Source organism: Arachis ipaensis, chromosome B2, assembly GCF_059453495.1.
Source record: "Arachis ipaensis isolate K30076 ecotype BB chromosome B2, ASM5945349v1, whole genome shotgun sequence".
In the NCBI taxonomy this organism is placed as follows: domain Eukaryota; kingdom Viridiplantae; phylum Streptophyta; class Magnoliopsida; order Fabales; family Fabaceae; genus Arachis; species Arachis ipaensis.
In genome coordinates this window covers 81,391,668-81,399,474 of record NC_142437.1, presented here as the reverse complement: position 1 = coordinate 81,399,474, position 7,807 = coordinate 81,391,668, and the positions used below count along the sequence as shown (strand labels likewise).

The window sequence follows — 7,807 nt, the reverse complement described above, 5'->3', positions numbered from 1 at the left end:
GGTTATGGCCTTGCACTCTCTTTTTTGATTCTCTTTTGTATTGCTAGGGAGAGTGCTAGGAGGGAGTTCAGTAATTTTCTTACTCAGCTGACCCAATTGTGCCTCTAAATTTCTAATGGAGGACCTTGTTTCAGTCATGAAACTTTGAGTGGTTTTGATTAGATCAGAGACTATGGTTGCTAAGTCAGAGGGGTTCTGCTTAGAATTCTCTGTCTGTTGCTGAGATGATGATGGAAAAGGCTTGCCATTGCTAAATCTGTTTCTTCCACCATTACTGTTGTTGAAACCTTGTTGAGGTCTCTGTTGGTCCTTCCATGAGAGATTTGGATGATTTCTCCATGAAGGATTATAGGTATTTCTATAGGGTTCTCCCATGTAATTCACCTCTTCTATTGCTGGGTTCTCAGGATCATAAGCTTCTTCTTCAGATGAAGCCTCCTTAGTACTGCCTGTTGCTACTTGCATTCCAGACAGACTCTGAGAGATCATATTGACTTGTTGAGTCAATATTTCATTCTGAGCCAATATGGCATTCAGATTATCAATCTCAAGAACTCCTTTCTTCTGAGTTGACCCATTATTCACAGGATTCCTTTCAGAGGTGTACATGAATTGGTTATTTGCAACCATTTCAATGAGTTCTTGAGCTTCTGCAGGCGTCTTCTTCAGATGAAGAGATCCTCCAGCAGAGTTATCCAATGACATCTTGGATAGTTCAGACAGACCATCATAGAAGATTCCTATGATGCTCCATTCTGAAAGCATGTCAAAAGGGCACCTTCTGATCAATTGCTTGTATCTCTCCCAAGCTTCATAGAGGGACTCACCATCCTTCTATCTAAAGGTTTGGACTTCCACTCTAAGCTTACTCAATTTTTGAGGTGGAAAGAACTTTGCCAAGAAGGCATTGACTAGCTTTTTCCAAGAGTTCAGGCTTTCCTTAGGTTTTGAATCCAACCATGTTCTAGCTCTGTCTCTTACAGTAAAAGGGAATAGCATAAGTCTATAGACCTCAGGGTCAACCCCATTGGTCTTGACAGTGTCACAGATTTGCAAGAATTCAGCTAAAAACTGATGAGGATCTTCTAATGGAAGTCCATGAAACTTGTAATTCTGTTGCATCAGAGAAACTAATTGAGGCTTAAGCTCAAATTTGTTTGCTCCAATGGCAGGGATAGAGATGCTTCTCCCATAGAAGTCGGGAGTAGGTGCAGTAAAGTCACCCAGCACCTTCCTTGCATTGTTGGCATTGTTGTTGTTTTTGGCTGCCATATCTTCTTCTAGTTTGAAGATTTCTGTTAGGTCCTCTCCAGATAGTTGTGCTTTAGCTTCTCTTAGCTTTCGCTTCAAGGTCCTTTTAGGTTCCGGGTCAGCCTCAACAAGAATGCTTTTGTCTTTGCTCCTGCTCATATGAAAAAGAAGAGAACAAGAAAGTATGGAATCCTCTATGTCACAGTATAGAGATTCCTTGAGGTGTCAGAGGAAAAGAAGAATAGAAGGAGGAGGTAGAAGAATTCGAACTTATCAAGAGAGATAAAATTCGAATTATTGATAATGGAGGAGTGTTAGTCCTTAAATAGAAGGATGTGAGAAGATGGGAAGAATTTTCGAAATTAAAGTAAAAGATTTTGAAATAATTTTGAAAAATTGAAGAATGATTTTCGAAAATTAGAGTTGGGAAAGAGATAAAGTGATTTTTGAAAAAAATTTTGAAATTAGAAATCAAAAAGATATGATTGAAAATTTAATTTTGAAAAAGATGTGATTAAGAAGATATGATTGAAAAGTTATGGTTTTAAAAAAGATATGATTGAAAAACAATTTTAAAAAGATTTGATTTTTAAAATTAATGACTTGGCTAACAAGAAAAGATATGATTCAAACATTAAACCTTTCTTAATAGAAAAGGCAACATACTTGAAATTTTTGAATCAAATCATTAATTGTTAGCAAGTATTTTTGAAAATGGAAATAAATTGATTTTGAAAATATATGATTGAAAAGATATGATTTGAAAAAGATTTGATTTTGAAAAATTATGAAAACTTAAAAAAATGTGCATTAGAAACAAAATCTTCCCTCTTGTGTCATCCTGGCGTTAAACGCCCAGAATGGTATCCATTCTAGCGTTTAACGCCCAAAATGCTACCCTTTTGGGCGTTAAACGCCCAGCCAGATACCCTGGCTGGCGTTTAAACGCCAGTTTTCCTTCTTCACTGGGCGTTTTGAATGCCCAGCTTTTTCTGTGTAATTCCTCTGCAGCATGTTCTGAATCTTCAATTCTCTGTATTATTGACTTGAAAAGACACATTTTAAAAAAAAATTTGGATTTTTAATATAAATGCAACTAAACATGGTCAAACAAACAATGCATGCAAGACACCAAACTTAGAAGTTTGTATACTATTGACACAAACAAATTGAGAATGCATATGAAAAACAACAAAACACACAAAACAAGAGAATTTAAAGATCAGAGCAAGGAAATCATCAAGAACAACTTGAAGATCAACGAAGAACATAATGCATGAATTTTTCGAAAATTAGATGAATGCAGTTGACACCAAACTTAAAATTAGACACTAGACTCAAACAAGGAACAAAAAATTACTTTTGATTTTATTATTTTATAAATTTTTTTGTGGTTTTTTTTTTTTTTTGAAAATTGAGTGGAAAAGAAAAAATAAGGGTTCAAAATTCTTAATGAGAATTTCAGGAATCATTGCAATGCTAGTCTAAAACTCCAGTCCAGGAATTAGACATGGCTTACTAGCCAGCCAAGCTTTCAAAGAAAGCTTCGGTCCAAAACACTAGACATGGCCAATGGCCAACCAAGCTTTAGCAGATCATTGCTCTCAACAGCAAAATTGAAAGAAATCAACAAGCTCTTGTGATGATAAGTTGAAACCTCGGTCCAAAAGATTAGACATGGCTTCTCAGCCAGCCAGACTTCAACAAATCATCATGAAACTCTAGAACTCATTCTTAAAAACTCTGAAGAACAAAATAGAAAATCTTTTTGTATTTTTTGAAAATTTTTTTCGAAAAATAAAAAGGAAAAGTACCTAATCTAAGCAACAAGATGAATCGTCAGTTGTCCAAACTCGAACAATCCCCGGCAACGGCGCCAAAAACTTGGTGCACGAAATTCTGATCATCAATGGCGCCATCAACATGGTACGCTCAATTGTAATCTCAACTCTTTATCACAACTTCGCACAACTAACCAGCAAGTACACTGGGTCGTCCAAGTAATAAACCTTACGCGAGTAAGGGTCGATCCCACGGAGATTGTTGGTATGAAGCAAGCTATGGTCATCTTGTAAATCTCAGTCAGGCGGATTCAAATGATTATGGATGATGAATGATTAAAAGATAAATAAAACATAAAATAAAGATAGAGATACTTATGTAATTCATTGGTGAGAATTTCAGATAAGCGTATAAAGATGCTTTGTCCCTTCCGTCTCTCTGCTTTCCTACTGTCTTCATCCAATCCTTCTTACTCCTTTCCATGGCAAGTTGTATGTTAGGCATCACCGTTGTCAGTGGCTACAATCCCGTCCTCTCAGTGAAAATGTTCAATGCACTATTTACAGCACGGCTATTCATCTGTCGGTTCTCGATCATGTCGGAATAGAATCCAGTGATTCTTTTGCGTCTGTCACTAACGCCCCACAATCACGAGTTTGAAGCTCATCACAGTTATTCAATCCTTGAATCCTACTCAGAATACCACAGACAAGGAATCCAAGAGATAAACACTCAATCGAAGGTAGAACGGAGATGGTTGTCAGGCACACGTTCATAGGTGAGAATGATGATGAGTGTCACGGATCATCACATTCATCAAGTTGAAGAACAAGTGATATCTTAGAACAAGAACAAGCTGAATTGAATAGAAGAACAATAGTAATTGCATTGATACTCGAGGTACAGCAGAGCTCCACACCTTAATCTATGGTGTGTAGAAACTCCACCATTGAAAATACATAAGAACATGGTCTAGGCATGGCCATGAGGCCAGCCCTAAAACGTGATCTAAGGTAGCATAGAACTACTCAAAGATTCCTCTTCAAATACAATAGCAAAAGGTCCTATTTATAGAGAACTAGTAGCTTAGGGTTTACAAAAATGAGTAAATGACGTAAATATCCACTTCCAGGCCCACTTGGTGTGTGCTTGGGCTGAGCATTGAAGCATTTTCGTGTAGAGACTTTTCCTGGAGTTAAACGCCAGCTTTTGTGCCAGTTTGGGCGTTTAACTCCTACTTTGGTGCCAGTTCCGGCGTTTAACGCTGGGAATTCTGATGCTGACTTTGAACGCCGGTTTGGGCCATCAAATATTGGGCAAAGTATGGACTATTATATATTTCTGGAAAGCCCTAGATGTCTACTTTCCAACGAAATTGAGAGCGCACCAATTGGGCTTCTGTAGCTCCAGAAAATTCACTTCGAGTGCAGGGAGGTCAGAATCCAACAGCATCTGCAGTCCTTTTTAGCCTCTGAATCAGATTTTTGCTCAGGTCCCTCAATTTCAGCCAGAAAATACTTGAAATCACAGAAAAACACACAAACTCATAGTAAAGTCCAGAAAAGTGAATTTTAAATAAAAACTAACTAAAACATGCTAAAAACATACTAAAAATAATGCCAAAAAGCGTATAAATTATCCGCTCATCAAGGCAGTTTGAAGACCTATCTTATTTTATCCAGGTGGAAGTAAATAATCCTCCCTCTGACCGTAGTTCGAAAGGTATGAAAGGCGGTTCCAGTTATTCTTTGCTTATCTGTCAGCCACATATTTGAGTAGAATTCTTGAACCATGTTTCTTCCAACCTTTGTCTCAGGATTAGCTAGAATTTCCCATCCTCTATTTCAAATTTGCTCTTGGATCTCCGGATATTCGTCTTCTTTCAGATCAAATTTAACTTCTGGGATCACTGACCTCAGACCCATTATTTTGTGATAATGGTCTGCATGTTCTTTGGTTAAGAACCTCTCTTGATTCCAAAGACTCTTTGGAGTATTCTCTTTCTTGCCTCTTGAATTGGTTTGTTTTTCCTTAGGGGCCATGATCTTAATGAGTCTTAGCTCGATGATCACGGAAAAATACACCAAACTTAGAGGTTTGCTTTCCCTCAAGCAAAAGAAAGGAAAGGAGAGAGATAGGAGGAGAGGCAAATTCGAATGGTGGAGAGGTGGGGATGGCCGAATGTGTATATATAAGTGGAGGGGAGGGATTTCGAAAATTTGAAAAAGATATGACATAAAGATATGATTGGTGAAAAAAATAGAATCATGATATGAAAAAGATGAGATTCTTATATGGAAAAGATATAAAGGGGTTAAATCTGAAAATTTGTTGATGCATCTAAGAATTAAGAGATGATATGCTCAGTTGGAAAAGATTTGGAAAGAAATTGAGAAAATACTTGAGTTTTTGAAGAAGATTTGGGAAGGATTTGAAAGAAAATTGAAAAGGGATTTAGAAAATTGTTGAATTTTTAAAAATTGAAGGTGAATGAAGAAAATTTGTAACATGTTTATGCAGAAAATTATGAATCAAAACATGAAAGTCTGAAAAATTTTGAAGTGGAAAACAAAATCTTCTCCCCCTGCCTTTCTGGCGTTAAACGCCCAGAATAGTATCCATTCTGGCGTTTAACGCCCATATATTGGCCATTGTGGGCATTTAACGCCCAGCCAGGTACCCTGGCTGGCGTTAAATGCCAGAAATCTTTTATTACTGGGCGTTTTTTTGAACGCCCAGGATGCTGCAATTCTGGTGTTAAACGCCCAGAATAGTACCCATTCTGGCGTTTAACACCCAAAATGGTATCTTTACTGGCGTTTAGCGCCCAAAATGCCCCTTACTGGCATTTTCTTGCCAGTGAGCTCCTTTTCTCTGCTTTTTGCGTTGAATCCTTCTCTAACTCTGTGAATTCCTACAATTTGATGATTAATCTTGAAGACAATTTATATCAAACTTCTATAAGTATTAATTAAAAAGCAAATAACTTGCTAATGGCTGGGTTGCCTCCCAACAAGCGCTTCTTTATTGTCTTTAGCTGGACCTTGACTGAGCTTTATTCTAGTCTCAGTTTTGAGCATTCTTCCTCAAAATTACTTTCAAGATAATGTTTGATTCTCTGTCCATTAACAATGAACTTTTTGTCAGAGTCAATATCCTGAAGCTCAACATATCCATATGGTGACACACTTGTAATCACATATGGTCCCCTCCACCGAGATTTCAATTTCCCGGGGAATAGTCTAAGCCTAGAGTTAAATAGCAGAACCTTCTGTCCTGGTTCAAAGACTCTAGATGATAGTTTCTTATCATGCCACCTTTTTGCTTTCTCCTTATAAATATTTGCATTTTCAAAAGCATTGAATCTGAATTCCTCTAGCTCATTTAGCTGGAGCAATCTTTTCTCTCCAGCTAACTTGGCATCCAGGTTTAGGAATCTGGTTGCCCGGTAGGCTTTATGTTCCAGTTCCACGGGCAGATGACAGGCCTTGCCATACACAAGCTGGTATGGAGAGGTTCCTATAGGAGTCTTGAATGCTTTTCAGTATGCCCACAGAGCATCATCCAAGCCTTTTGCCCAATCCTTTCTACGGGCAATTACAGTCCATTCCAGGATTCTTTTTAGTTTTCTATTAGAGACTTTAGCCTGTCCATTTGTTTGTGGATGATATGGAGTTGCTACTTTATGGCTAATTCCATATCGGACCATAGCAGAGTAAAGTTGTTTATTGCAGAAATGAGTTCCCCCGTCACTGATTAGTACTCTGGGAACACCAAATCTGTGGAAGATCTGTTTCTAGAGGAACTTCAGCACTGTCTTAGTATCATTAGTGGGTGTGGCAATTGCTTCTACCCATTTAGATACGTAGTCTACTGCCACCAGAATGTAAGTGTTTGAGTATGATGGTGGAAAAGGACCCATGAAGTCAATACCCCATACATCAAATAACTCAATCTCTAAGATCCCTTGTTGAGGCATGGCATAACCATGAGGTAAGTTACCAGCTCTCTGGCAACTGTCATAGTTACGCACAAACTCTCGGGCATCTCTATGGAGAGTAGGCCAGTAGAACCCACATTGGAGGACCTTAGTGGCTGTTCGCTCACCTCCGAAATGTCCTCCATATTGTGATCCATGGCAATTCCATAGGATCTTCTGTGCCTCTTCTCTGGGCATGCATCTGTGGATCATTCCGTCTGCACATCTCTTAAAGAGATATGGTTCATCCCATAAGTAGTACTTTGCATCAGAAATTAGATTTTTTGTTTGCTGCCTGCTATACTCATTTGGTATGAACCTCACAGCTTTATAATTTACAATGTATGCAAACCATGGTGCTTCCTGAATGGTGAAGAGTTGCTCATCCGAAAAAGTCTCAGATATCTCAGTAGGAGGGAGGGACGCTGGTGCACGAAATTGCGATCATCAACAATGGCTCCAAAGACTTGGTGCTCTCAAACGTGAATCACACTTTGTCACAACTTCGCACAACTAACCAGCAAGTACACTGGGTCGTCCAAGTAATAAACCTTACGTGAGTAAGGGTCGATCCCACGGAGATTGTCGGCTTGAAGCAAGCTATGGTCACCTTGTAAATCTCAGTCAGGCGGATTCAAATGGTTATGGTGAATTGATAATTAAAACATAATTAAAATATAGACTAGGATAGAGATACTTATGTAATTCATTAGTGAGAATTTCAGATAAGCGTATAGAGATGCTTTCGTTCCTCCTGAACCTCTGCTTTCCTGCTGTCTTCATCCAATCATTCCT

General features: G+C 38.3%; 1 non-coding gene across 1 annotated transcript; it reads left to right on the top strand.

The window, feature by feature from the left end:
• Window positions 1-759: 759 nt before the first annotated feature.
• LOC148574585 (small nucleolar RNA R71) lies at window positions 760-867 on the top strand. Its single transcript, XR_015906822.1, has one exon. It is a non-coding gene; the product is annotated as a small nucleolar RNA R71 (small nucleolar RNA).
• Window positions 868-7,807: the final 6,940 nt, after the last annotated feature.